The sequence below is a fragment of the Muntiacus reevesi genome, chromosome 5 (assembly GCF_963930625.1).
Source record: "Muntiacus reevesi chromosome 5, mMunRee1.1, whole genome shotgun sequence".
NCBI lineage: Eukaryota > Metazoa > Chordata > Mammalia > Artiodactyla > Cervidae > Muntiacus > Muntiacus reevesi.
The window spans coordinates 124,435,612-124,449,726 of NC_089253.1; positions in this window are offsets into that span (position 1 = coordinate 124,435,612).

The window sequence follows — 14,115 nt, forward strand, 5'->3', positions numbered from 1 at the left end:
GCTCTGTTCCTACCCCACCCCCCCATCGTTTTTGTGTTTTAAGGTTTGTGTTTAAGGTTAAGTCTGCTGGACCACTTCCAAGCCCCACATGGGCCAAGTCCTTTCCCAGGGAGAACCTTGCACAGGTTCCATGTATTTATTCCTGTTAATTCACTTAGCTGTGCCAGGTCTTAGGTGCAGAAAGAACGCTTCGATCTTTGATGTGGCAGGTGGCATCTTTAGTCGTGGTATGTGGGATCTAGTTCCCTGACCAGGGATTGAGCCCAGGGCCCCCTGCGTTGGGAGCTCAGAGTTTCAGCCACTGGATCACCAAGGAAGTCCCCCGGGTTCCCTTCAAACTACAGAGCCCTTGGTGGGGTGAGGACGGAAAGAGAAAGCGTTGCCTTTGGAGTTGTGTCCTGAGCCAGGGACACCTGCAGCCTGCCGCTGCTCTGCCCAGGGCACGACCTGAGCCCTCCCCGGCGGGCGGGAGCTGCGAAGCTGCTGCCGTGGGGCTGGAGCCACAGCAGAGTCTGAACTCAGGGGACTTTCCCCCGTAACCCCCCTCACCCTTCGTACCTGACCCGCCCTGGAGCCGTGTGGGAAGTCGGCTCCCTGCAGGCCTGGTGATTTGCCTGCCCGTGATCCAGGACAGAAGACAGGGCGTTAGTCCTGGTGATGGGACGATGGGAAGGCGAGGGGCCCTGTGCGTGGGGGGTTGCGGCGGGGTGGGAGGCAGTGCCTGGTTCAGGCTCTCTCGGCCCAGGTTGGCTGAGAACTGTTCCCTGTGATGCTTTCAACAGTCTTCCTCCTCTGACATGTCCCTCCATCCTCCCTGGAGAGAAGCTTCAACGGGTCAGTGCTGTGCCCGGGGACTTCTGCCCACCATGGGACCCTCCGTTCCCTTCTCCCCTCCTTAAAGCTCCGTGGAACTGGGGTGAGAAAGGTGCAGATGCGCATGGAGGGCACAGGGGCCCCACCCGGCCGAGGGCAGGGTTCCAGGAGCCAGACGCTGGAGGTGGCGGGTGTTGGAGGCAGAGCTGGGGGTCGGCAAAGGTGTGGGCAACACCTTTGAGCGCGTTTCTGCTCAGGTGATACTGAGTCCAGCCGACTACAGCTGAAACTGGAAGAGAGGGAGCTGGAGAAAAGAGTCAAGAGCTGGAAGACCTTGGCCGTGCACTTCTCTTTCAAATACTCCTCCAGCATTTCTGCGTGCCACGGATTATTCTAGACACTACAGGGAACCAGTGAGGAACAAAAGGGTTGAACCTCCTTCTGCATGAAGTCTTCATGTGCCCGCGCTGGGGGGGGTCTGTCCCCCGAGCAGCGGCTGTCAGCCTGCAGTGATGCAGTGGGGCCTCCTGGGTTGTCAGCCTGGTGGGGACCGGCAGGTTCCGACACGTGGTGGGCAGAGGCCACGGTGCTGCTCTGCACCCTACCAAGCACAGGGTGCCTGTCTGTGGGCAGAGGAGGGCAGTGACCCCCCGAGACCTCGAGTCTGGGGGTTACGGTTCAAGAGGAGGTCATAAAGGGCGACCACCCCTGTGTTCCTGATACCTCACTCCCCTCCTTGCAGTGCAGTCGGCTCGTCGCCCCCGGGAGACGGAGCTGGTGACTTAACGCCTGCTCAGAAGGACCTGGTGGGGCCCCCCAAAGAGCAGCGTGCCCCCCCCCATGCTCTCACCCCACCACCCTTGGGAAGAAAGTCTGGGGAGCGTGGCCCCTGGGGGGCGCTTCTCTCCTCTGGCCCCTCCTGTCTGTGAGCTGAGGGCACGTCTCCCTGGAGGAGGACGTGGGGACCAGGCTACGCGGGCGCAGCTGAAGGGGGGCTGAATGAGGTTCTTCCGGGCAAGGCGGGGCAGTGGCGGCCTCTCCCAGGAGGGCACGCGGGGTTCCACGCGGCAGCCCCGGCAGGAGGCGGCTGACCCCAGCCCATTCGGTCATCTCTTCTAGAGAGGAACCCAGCGGGGTCAGGGGTTAAGGCCCTGCAGAGGTGTGAGGGACCGTGTGGATGTCCAGCTGCGTTATTCAGGGTTGAGAGCGCAGACTCTGAAGCCGGACTGGCCACACGTGGGTCCCAGATTTGCTGCTTCAGCACTGGGTGCCCCGTCGAGTCGCTGGGCCTGTTCCCGACTTTAACTGACCCACAGGGCTTCCTCAGTCCGGAGCTTACGACCACTCCTTCCAGGGCAGAGGCTGCAGACTCGATTCCTGGTCGGGGAACTGGGATCCCACGTGCCCTGAGGTAAAAACCCCAAAAGCATGAAACAGGAGCAATATTGTAACAATTCAATTAAGACTTAAAAATGGTCCACATCAAAAAATTAATTAACAAATTAATTAAAAAACAGATGGAAACAGTGGACCCACAACCAAGGGCTGAGATGAGGATTAAGTGCCGGGACTGGGTCCTGGGCGCGAGGCTGGCCCGTCAGCGGGGCCCCAGGGGCCTGGTTGGAGCGCCTCCTTGTATCGCCTCCCTGTGCGCAACGAGCCTCTGTGCCGACTCGGAGGAGTCCTTTCTGCGCTTCCCCGAGGCGCTTCCTTTCCCCCAAATCTAGGTCTTTTGAAGACACTTGTTCTCGACGGTTCATGATCCCAACTTCCCCAGCCAAGGCCTCTCTCCACTCTTCCCGGGTCTGGAGCCACACGACTGTCCGCGAGAGCCCAGGCTTGGCTGCACACCCCACCCTGCTCCCCCCCCACACACAAAGCACCCCTCAGGGCCTCCTGGCCATACCCTCATCCCGCCTGAGCCCCCAGCAGCTTGGCGGTCCGTCGGAGGGGGCCCTTCCTCAGCTGCAGACAGGGCTCTGTCCTCATTCCCAGCCAGGCAGCCGGCAGTGAGGCCCAGACGTTTTACTGCAGTGACGGGTGGGGCTGGCTCTTGGCGGCAGGGCCTCCAACTGGACGAGCGAAGTGTCAGTGACGGGCCCATGGCCCTTGGCTCCAGCTGAGTGACCCCCGCAGGGTCTGGTGCCAGCAGCCACCCCACGGCTTGGCTCACGGCCCCCCAGGCAGGATACTCGCCCCTGCCTTCCATGAGGTGGCTGGACACCCCCGCCTCTGCCAAGCCAGTGGTTTCCAGGGCCCCTCTCTCCAGCAGTGGGAGCCTTCATTCGTAGAGGACCACTTCCAGAGGGTGAACAGAAGCCAAGGGCCTGGAGGCACCCAGGCTTAAGGCCTGGATGTGTTAGGGGTTGAACCCCAGCCCCGAGGCCAGGGGCCCGTAAGGCCCCGAGGTTATGGACCTGCCAGCCCTGCAGGTCCCCATGCCCTCCTCCAAAGGCTCTGGGCCTGCGTCCGGTCCCACCGTCCCTATCGCAACCCACAAGCTGAGAAAGAGCAGGGCTCACTCCTGGAAGCCAAGAAGGGGGTCCCTGCCTCGGATACAGCCTCGCAGGAGCCCTGCGTGGGCGCCGTGCCCCCTGCTGCTGCAGCGCCTCGTGGAACTCGGGTCAGAAGTCCCAGCACCACCCCTGATCTGACAGGCCAGCGTGTGGGTGGAAAGGAGGCGGGCAGGCCCACTCTGAGCTCTGGGGACCCTGACGAGGCCCCCAGTGGCTGGAAGGTGAACAGATGTATCGCGCTGACCGCCTACTGAAGCGCGTGACAGCCTGACACTTAGGCAGCGAGTGCCCTGCGGTCTCGGCTCTTTGGGGAGGTGAGGAAACTGATTTCCAGCCTGGACAGTCCCTGCTCCTGGGTTGGCGGGAGGGCTGGGAGAGCCGGGAGGTTGGCCGACAGGTTACCCCAAGCATGCCTAGAAGAGCCCAACCCTGAAGCCGAGGTGAGAGGGTGACAGACCGCGGGCTTCTGGGGTCACGAGAGCAGAGAGCAGACAGGACGCGCGTGTGGGACGGGAGAGGGAGGGGCGGCAGGCCAGCCCGGTGTCCGGGCAGGGGTGGTGGGGATAGGGCGTGGGCAGACGGTGCAGCGGGGACTTCAGACTCAGGGAGGAGGCCCTGCCGTGCGCCCCGCGGGGCCTGGGGGACGAGGGTGCGGGGCACAGCCAGGCAGTTCCCGGGCAGGAAGTGCAGCCCAGGGCCCTCGTGGCTCGGGAGCACGTGGCGACGGGCGTGCCGGCCTGGCGGGCGGCAGGGCAGGTCCCGGGGCAGAGCCAGCCAGGGTGGAGGTGGTGGGGAAGAGCCCCGGGGCGGCGGCGACACGAGGGAGGGGCTGCAGGAGGGAGTGCCCCGGGGACCCGCCGGTAGCAGGACCCAACGCGAGGTGCTCTTGCGAGTCCCGGGTCCTCACACACACGGACCCCACTCGCTTTCTCAGCCAGGCAGCCGGCAGTGAGTCTGGCTGAGTGTCTCAGACACTGGCAGACACTGGCTGAGTGTCTGCATCCTACAGGCGAGACCACTTGGGACCCCAGAGGTCGGACCCCCCAGCTCTCCTGCCCCCGGCGTGGAGGCCGCAGTGAGTCGGCTGCCCTGTGTCCTCAGGCTCGGGGTGATGACGGGGCGTCCGGGAAGTCCAGCCGGGTCCCAGAGCAGCTGGCCAGCAAGGGAGGAGACCCCCCTCTCCGCTGGTGGGAGCGCGGCTGTGGGAGGCCTCCCGCCTTCCTGCGCTCCTTCCCCCTGACAGGTCTCTCCCTGGGACGGCCATGTGATGGCCCTGGACCCCGGGGACGCTGTCGGGCCAGGAGGCCTTGGGAGCCGCGGGGCCGTCGCTCACACGCTTCCCTCCGCTGCCGGCCGCCGCCCCATGCAGCCTCCCCGGCCTCCCCCAGCCCCTCCCGAGGCTCCCCAGCGCCTCTCGGGGGTGATGGGCTGCCCGCGGCCTGACGTACAGCGGCCGGTCTCAGAGGCTGACCCGGGGCTGCGGGGCCGGCCAGGGCGAGGCGGGGAAGCAGAGGCCCGCTGCTGGAGCACTCTGACCGGAGGACAAGCCAGGCTGGGCAAAATCACTTTCAATGAGCAGTTCCAGGGGATCCTGCTGTAAGCAGCTTACGGACCATTTTTTCAAAGCCTTGTTTTAGGATTGTGAGTTTACGTAGGTAAGGTAACCATTGTCAGAAACAGACAAAAGCTGAAGAATTTTATCTCAGACGTGCTGGGCTGAGGTGCCAGTTAAAGCCAGGTGGAGGGCGGCGTGCTCCGCTGGACGAGGGACGCGGAGGCTCGGGCTGGGGGCCCCAGAGGATGATGGACCTGGGCGGTGCCTGAACGTTCCCTCAGGTGCGGCTCCGACCCTGACTGAAGGCGGAAGGAAGAGGCGGCAGAGAGCCCTGGAACTGTCCCCCGCTCAGGGCTGGCTGGAGAATCCCGAGACGGTGAGTGGTCAGAGGTATGTGGAAGACAGATTCGTTTCTGATTTACCGCGGAAGAGAAGGCTGACGGGGAGGGAGTGGCGGCCGGGGCGCCCGGCCCGCCGAGACCCCTGGGGTCTTGGTTTTCCTTGACGTTTCCTTGTGCGCATTTCCTCGTTTTGCTGCGCTGGGTCTTCACTGCGGCGCGTGGGGTCCTTTTTCTGTGTTTCAGTGACAGCGTGTGAACTCTGCCGTGGCACGTGGGATCCAGCTCCCTGAGCGGGACCGGGCCCGGGCCCCCCGCGCTGCGAGCGTGGAGTCTCAGCCACAGGACTGCCAGGGGAGCCCCCGTCTTGTTAGCGCTCATGGGCTTCCCCATCCTGACCCCCTCCAGCTACCCCGCTGGGGTGCCTGGGGTGGCCTCCCCGAAGCACCCTCAGCCGCGTCCTCTCCTGCTCAGAACCGCTCTGTGACCTGCTGCTGCTGCCAGCGTGTTCTAACCCTTTCCCTGGCTTCTACAGCTTTAAACAAGGAACTGCTTGTTGAGACATCACTCACACACCCCAGATTCACTCTCCTTAAAGTGCACAACTCAGTGGTTCCCAGTATGTTCACAGAGCGCAACCATTGCCACAGTCAGCTCTTCCTCACCTGCAGACACGAGTCCCTCTGGACTTGCTTACTGCGGGCATCTCACGCAAGTGGAGCCGTAAGCCCTCTGGCCTTTGTGACTGCTTTCCTTGATGCCGCACCGTGTTTCAAAGGCTCCTGCGCGCGGCAGCCCGTGTCAGTGTTCCAGCCCTTCTCCTGGCTGAGCAGTTATCTCATCACACGATACACCGCGTGTCACTCACCCGTTCATCAGGGACGGACTTTTGGATTGTCTCCACATCTGGGTTATCACCAAATTGCCATGACCATTCATGTGAAAGCCCGTGTGTGGATGTAGGTTTTTATTTTCTTAAGTACATGCAGACTAGGAGTGAAACTGCTGGATCATATGGTAACTCTAACATTTTGAGAATTGTTAAAACATTTTCCAAAGAGGCTGCCCCATTTTACAACTCTGCTAAGCATGCACGTGCTATGGTGTTGGAGAAGACTCTTGAGAGTCCCTTGGATGCAAGGAGATCAGCCCTGAATACTCACTGCGAGGACTGATGTTAAAGCTGAAACTCCAATACTTGGCCACCTGATGCGAAGAGCCGACTCATTGGAAAAGACCCTGATGCTGGGAAAGATTGAGGGTGGGAGGAGAAGGGGATGACAGAGGATGAGATGGTTGGATGGCATCACCGACTCGATGGGCATGAGTTTGGGTGGACTCCAGGAGTTGGTGATGGACAGGGAGGCCTGGCGTGCTGCAGTGCTTGGGGCCGCAAAGAGTCAGACACGACTGAGCGACCGAACACCACCAATAGCACGTGTGAGGCTCCAGTTTCTCCACACCTCACCAACACTTATTTCCTGTTTTTTAATAGCCGTCCTGGCGGGCGTAAAGTGGTGTTTCAGTGTGGCTCTGATTTGCGTTTCCCTGATGACTAGCCATGCGCGCCTTTTCACTTGCTTGTTGGCCATTTGTCTGTCTTTTTCAGAGAAATGTCTATTCAAATCCTTTGCCCAATTTTAATTGTTTTATTTGTCTATTATTGTGTGTGAGCTTTCTTTATATATTCTGGATATCCATCTCTCATCAGATATGATTTGCAGATGTTTCTTCCATTCTGTGGGTTATCTTATCACTACCTTGACAGTATCCCGTGAACCATAAAGTTTTTAATTTTGATAGAGTCCAATTTATTTGGGGCTTCTCTGGTAGCTCAGTTGGTAAAGAATTCACCTGCAATGTGGGAGACGTGGGTTCGATCCCTGGATTGGGAACATCCCCTGGAAAAGGAAATGGCAACCCACTCCAGTGGTCTTGCCTGGGAAATCCCATGGAGAGATGAGCCTGGCGGGCTACAACCCATGGGGTCCCAAGAGTCGGACACGATTTAATGACTAAACCACCAACCACGACCACCAATTTATTTATCCTTTGGTGAACTGTGCTTTTGGTGTCATATCTAAGAATCTATCGCCTAATCCAAGGTCACAACGATTTACACTTTTTCTTCTGTTTCCTTCTAAGAGTTTTTTAGTTTTTAGCTCTTCCGTCTGGGTCTAGATCTATTCTGGGCTCATCTTAATGGAATGTGAGGCAGGAGCCACAGCTCGCTCCCTGGCACGTGGACATGCAGCTGTCCCAGCACTGCATCCTTCGTCCCAGCACAGAGACCATCCTTGCCCCACTGAACTGCCCACAGCCTTTCATAAACTGGCTCTTTCCTAGTCCCGAGGCTGCAGCTTCTGCCTCACTCCTACTCCAGCCCACCCTCCACTTGCAGCCCCATTAAATGAGTGGTTTTCCCCAATTAGCCAAGCTCCTTCTCACTTCTGGCCCACTTCCCTACATGCTATTTCTTTTGCTGGAAAATCTTCCTGAACCTTCCTCATCACCTGGCTTTCTTCTCTGAAAATCTGGTAGGTCAGGTTTAGATGTCGTGACTTCCAGAAAGCCTTTCCTAAGCTCCCAATGAAGTTGGGGTCCTGTACTTCTTAAACCCAAGAGGAGCTCCTCTGTCCCGGGACATAGTAGAGTGAGCCTGCTAAGTCTTTGTCGTGTCCGACTCTGTGAGACCCCGTGGGCTGCATGCAGCCCGCCAGGCTCCTCTCTCCGTGGGATTCTCCAGCCTAGAACACGGGGGCGGGGTGCCACGCCCTCCTCCAGGGGCTCTTCCTGACCCAGGGACTGAACCCGCAACCCGACTCCCATAGCCTCCTGCATTGGCAGGTGAGTGCTTTACCATCAGCGCCACCTGGGAAACCCGGAACATAGTAGGGATTCAGTAATTCTGATGAATGGACGAATCCCGGGTGTCAAGAAGGAGACTTAAGTTGTACTGTGTATTGCTGCGGAGAGTTAAGGAGAATGAGATCTGGAAACCCCTCTAGGTTTGACTATTTCTCTCGTTATGAACAGGGAGGAGTCTCAGCCTCACTGGGATGCAGAAGCTGGTGTGGGGGTGAGACGTGAGCACTGAGGAGAAGGTGATGCTTTGGGGGCAAACTGTTCATTCCGCAGTCATTTGTGAGGGAAGGAAGGAACTGGGCTGGTGCCACAGAACAGCTTAGAAAGATGGGGTCAGGGGCTTCATTTCACTGCTGTGCATGTGTCTGTGAACTCTAGAGCCTCGGGGATTTTGACTTCTCATGAGAAACCCTTTCTTAGCTTCTGCTGTGTGAATTCCAGGGCCTGGCCATGATTTCCCCTCCGGTTACCCCTCCCCTCCAGGTGGGAGAACACACACCATCACCCTGTCCTTGTGCTGACCTCAGCACCCCAGGAATAGAAAGGTTCTGGGAGCGACCAGGGCCTTGTCCCAAATTGGGCTAAGCTACATCTGGCCCAGGAAAAGAGAGCCTGAAAGAGTCCCTTGTCTGGACAGAAAAAGGAAGGAGCAGGTGGAGTGTCTTGTTGGCACCAGAGTGTCTTCCCTCTCTGCCCCTCATTCCCTGGCACTGCCCCGCCCCGGCCCCAGATCACTCAGGCTAGAGTGACTGCAAGATTTTAATGTTTCATTGCCTTCCCGGTCTGTCTTCATCCCAAGTGGCCCGCGCCTCTGGCATGCTCCTCCCAGAGGTAAATGTGCCTGACGATGAGCCCGCCTGTCTGGTTGGCGTTCGCCAGCAGCCTCACGCAGCTCACCTGGTACCCCACGGACCTGGGCACGACCTCCTGATCCAGCTGCCCCTCCAGGAGGCGGCCCAGCAGGACGAAGCTGGAGCAGCGCTGCGGCATGCCCTCGGGCCCGTAGCCCAGCTCCACCTGCCCCTTCTCCAGGGCGTACTTGCCATCCACGACGGTGCCCGTCAGCAGCTGCACCCGCCGCAGGTCGGCCGGCTGGTTCAGGACGACAGTCAGGTGGCTGCCGGCGCTCACGCCGTGGGTCCAGAAGAAGGACTCGTCCAGAGTGTAGGCCTCCCAGGGGAAGTGGACCTCGAACACCTTCATGTCGGTGAAGGCGGCTGCCGGCGGGTTGTCAGGGGCGTAGGGGCTCTTCCTGCGTGCGCCCGAGGCCTCCTGCCTGTCGTTCAGCGGGTAGTAGGTGGCCCTGTGGAAGAAGAGGAAGGGCGTGCACAGGATGGGGTCCCTCTGGGCCAGGAGGACGCGAAAGTGGGCGAGCAGCCTGTTGAGGGGCTTCTCCCGGTGGAAGAGGAGCAGGAAGTGAGCCAGCGTCGGCAGGTCGCCGTTGCGGAAGAGCTTGCCCAGGACGCCCAGGTTGGCGAACTCCAGGAAGACCCAGGGCTGGGACCGCAGCGTGTCCACCTTCCACTGCACGTGGCTGATGAAGTTGGGGGCACAGAAGGCGTTGTCCTCCAGCAGCAGGAAGTACTCCGAGAGCTTCGAGGCAGAGCTCATGAGGAAGGCGTGATCCACGTTCTGCTCGGAGTAGGGCTCCCGGCCGGCGCCCGCGGGTGGGTAGGCGTCTGGAGGGGCGTGGATCAGCAGCAGCTGCCCCGCCGAGATCTGCGGGCTGAAGAGGCTGGAAATGTGTAGGACGGTCTCCCCGAGCCAGGCGGCGTCGGCGCCCGCCAGGTGGACCAGCACCGTGAGGCGCTTCTGCTCCACCTTCGAGGTGGCGCGGAACAGCGAGAGCAGCGTGTAGAGGAGGCCGCTGGGCTCCGGCCCCAGCCGGGGCCGCGAGGAGACGCCCACCGTCAGCCACGCTGGGGAGGCAAGCGGCGGCGTCAGGGGCGGGGCGCCGGCTCCCGTTTCCCACCCCGGAGTGGGGTGCAGGCCCCTGCTGTGGGGAGCGCGGCCCCCACCTGGGCTCTGCGTTTGGACAGCGTCACCGGGAGCCTGGTGTGCACGCCAAAGCCTGAGGAGCCGTGAGCCAGGGCGCTGCTCCCCGCGGCTCCGAGGCTTCCAGGAGCCCGAGCCCCACCTCAGCTCTGAATCTGCCGGCGTGGCTCCAGAGGTCCCGGCACCCCTGAGCTGCGATCTGGGCGAGTCGGGCTGTGCCACCCAAAGGGCTCCCTCCTCCCAGGTGCTTTCAGACTGTCTTCCAGGAGCAGCCACTTTATCTCCCCCTCCTTGCTCCTCATCCCTGAGACCAGGTGCCCTGACGGGGAAAGGACTCTCTGCCCAGCCCGTGGATGCCCGGCCACCCTGCCCTCTCGTCTCCCTGCCTCTTCTCTGCGAGTCCCCACCTTCTTCTTCTTTCCCTCTATTGTGGCCACACCACACGGCATTCAGGATCTTGGTGCCCTGGGCAGGGACGGAGCCCGCGCCCCCTGCAGTGGACTCGCAGAGTCCTCACCGCTGGACACCAGGGAGCCCCTCCCCTCCTGCTCTTGACTCTCTTGCTCCCAGGGGACCCACTCCCCTCCTTGGAACTCACTCTTCTTTCTCTGCTGGAGTTTTTCCAGGTATTTGGAGGTGAGGTTCTGCCAGTCTTCTAGTGGTCCCAGGTCCTTCCTTCCCCTGTAGCTGTCCTCCTGGGGTACTGGCAGAGGCAACACCTGGTCCTCCTGACATAGAAAGCATGGGCTTTACCGCTAGTGGTCTCCCCAGAGCTCCTCCAGGGAAAGAGTGGCTCACTGCCCCCAGAGCGAGCCCAGCACGGTATCAGGACGTCTGACCACTGGCCAGAGTATCCAGGGCTCACGCAGTACTTGCTGTCTTCCTTACCTTAACAAATATGGGGGTGGGGGGCAGGGAATCAGCTTCTCTATGGACCAGTGCATCCCGCCAGGTCCACACCCATCCCTCGGAGCCTCCTGCTCTCCCGTGAGAGGGACGAGTGCCGTGCACACCCCCCACCCACCCCGAACCCGCGCAGCAAGGGCAAGGCCGCTACTTGGACCTTGACAGCCATCCTGGCCTGGTCGTCTTCAACTCCCCTGGGGACGTCCAGCGTGAACAGGAGCCACAGGACCCCGAGGCCCACTGAGACGATGCAGCAGCGCCCGAGGGGGCAGGGCATGGCGGCTCCTGGGTGAGAGGACGGCAGGCTGGCAGGGTGCTCCCCGTCCACGCCTCACCGTCTCCCGCAGGCCCGCCCCTCCCAGCCCTCTGTCCACTGCTCACTCACTCCCCAGGCCTGCCTTCCGTCTGAGCCGGGCCCACCGGCCCCGGGCCCTCTGCCGCCCTCTCTCTGCAGTTCTGTCTGGAGATTCCAATTCTCCGAGTTTTCCCTGATCCAGCGATCACGGTCTGCTGGGCCTTCATTGGTGAAGCCCGTTTATCTTAGAAAACAGATGGCTACCACCCACTCCTACTTTTTTAAACAAAAGTCAAACTATTTATTAAAATAGCTGAACTTGAAGTGTTGCTAAGTGCTAAGCAATTTGATGCCTTTCCTACTTTTTGTAAAGGACGTCCTTAATTTATTCCAACCCTTAATCTTATTCACAGACCTCGATTAGAACACAATTCTGTTAACTCAGAGTGAAAGAAAAATCCTTTCGGGAGTGATGGGCTGCAGGAATTCAGACTGGTTCAGCCTCCAGAGCACTCGTATGCTGCTTTTTCCCTGTCTGTGTCTTTCCTCCAGACAGAATGTGCTTTCTGATTGTTTCTAAATGATCAGAAGAAAGGCTTTAATATACCTTGTCTCCCACGCTTGATTGTTTCTCTGCAGTCAGTACACAAAAGAAAAGAAATCGTCATCAGTAATTATGATGCTCCCAAGGCTACAATATTCTCTAATTTCCCCCATTTTCATGGCTCCCTGCCACTTTAGTATTTTGGTAGAGGTTACCATGCTTTTCTCCCTTAACCATTTAGCTCTTTGATAAGAGTTATAAAAACAGTACTTACATACAGCAGGAAGGCTTAAACTTTTCTTACCTGGTTTTCTTAAGCCAGGACTTTTAGCCTGATGGGTAATTCAGATACAAATCAGTACATGTGATAGAAATAGGCTTCTTTTTCATAGACCATAAATACATGGATACATATATTGAATCAAAGGTTTTACAACGACAGCCGGAGGAATTCCCCCTCCAGTGACCAGCGCTGTTCCCGCTGCCCCGGTGCGCAGGTTCCCTGCCACTCCCCCTGTTACCTGTTACCTGTCGCTCACTGGCCGCCGGGGGTCAGGGTGCGTGGGGCACAGCGCTGCGGCCCTGAGCAGGTCGGGCTCCTGGGTGAGCAGGAGGGAGAGGCGCTGGGGCGCTGGAGGACGGGGCACCCGCACGCCAGGCCCCTCCCCTGGTGCTCCGGCCTGGGCCAGGCTCCCTCTGTGACGCTGCTCTGTGTGCCGGCCAGCTGCCCCATCGTCAGGGGGACACCCGGCCAGGGCTCACCCGAGGGCTGCGCTTGTCTCAGAGGCCCGGATGGGTCCCTCCTGCCCTGGGCGGCAGGCTCCCTGCTCCCGCCCCGTGAGGACGCTCTTTCCTCCTGCCATCTACCCACGCTTCTTGCCCTACTGGGCCATTCCTGTCACTGTCTAAAGGACGCCGACCGTCATCTGGTGGGTAAAATGGCAACCCCGCCCTCCCCCCAAAGAAATGTCCCTTCCAAGCCCTGCCGGCTCCCTCCGCGGCCGTGCTGGAAGCTCTGTGGCCCTGGATCAGCCGCCCCATCTCACACTCCCCCTCCTCCTGCTCCACACGCTGCCCGGCTCAGCTCTTGCCACTGACGCTTCCCTCCCAGGCTCTGTCCTTGGCTTCTCCTCTTCCCCGCCAGCCCCGTCGTGCGCCCAGGACTCTGACCCGGTCCCAGACTTTACTGGGTACACTACTCGTGCACACGTGTGTGCCCACCTGTGTGTACACACACACGTATGCGGTGTGTGTGTATATCCATCGTTTCGTATACACATGTGTGCATGCATACTGACAACTCCTAGAGCCAACCTGACCTCCCGCCCCAGCTTCTTTCCTGAGCTCTGAAGGACCTGACGATTCACCGTCTCCATTTGGACGAGAGGTGCCTTCATTTTAATGGAGCCAAAATAGAGCTGCAGAGTCTTCCTACTTGCCAAATCTCTTTCTCCCCAAGTTCTCCCCATCTCAGTAAACAGCACCACTATTTTTTCAGCTCCTCATGGAAAAATCCTTGATACCCCTCTCCCCTTAACACTCCATAGTCCATCTACTTAGTGCTGTTACTTCTCCTCCCCAAAAGCATCTGGAACACGCCCCTCTCTCCGTGTCTGCTGCTACATCACCTCCTGCCTGGACCTGCCCCCACCTGACTGGCCCCCACCCCCACCCCACCCTGTCCTCCTGCAGCCTTCCTTCCCCACGACACGGGGACCTTTTACACTGGCGATCAAACTCTAGACTGCAGCCTCCAGTGTCCCGCCTGACCTGGCCCTCTGCCTGCCTCTTTGACTCCATCTCCCGCCCCCACCCTGCGCCTCCTCCCCCAGCTGTTGGGGAGTGAGCGTCCTTTGGACAAACCGTTTCTTTTCTTTTTTTTTTTTCCAAGCTGTTTCTTGAGTGCTGGCATTTGGTCTTCTTAGAACTTTCCTTCGGAGACTTTCCATGAGCCGACTCCTCCCCACGTGCAGGTTCTTTATGAGGCCTCAGGTCACCACAGTTAAAACACCTCTCACCCCCCTCCCATCCTCCCTTTGGCTACCGTGTATTCTCTTCTCTGCATTTACTTCCACCAGAAGCTATCTTACCTGTGTGCACTGCTGTCTGTCTCCAGCCTCTAGACTGAGGGCCAGGCCTTCGCTTTATTCCATGCTGCTTCCAGAGCACTTTGCACAGTGCTGGCCCAGAGTGCTAGCTCAGCAAATATGTGTTGAGTCACTAGCTACTGGGATTATGTGATATGATGAGTGGTCACCTGTCTCTTCAACAAACACAGGCTAGGTTCC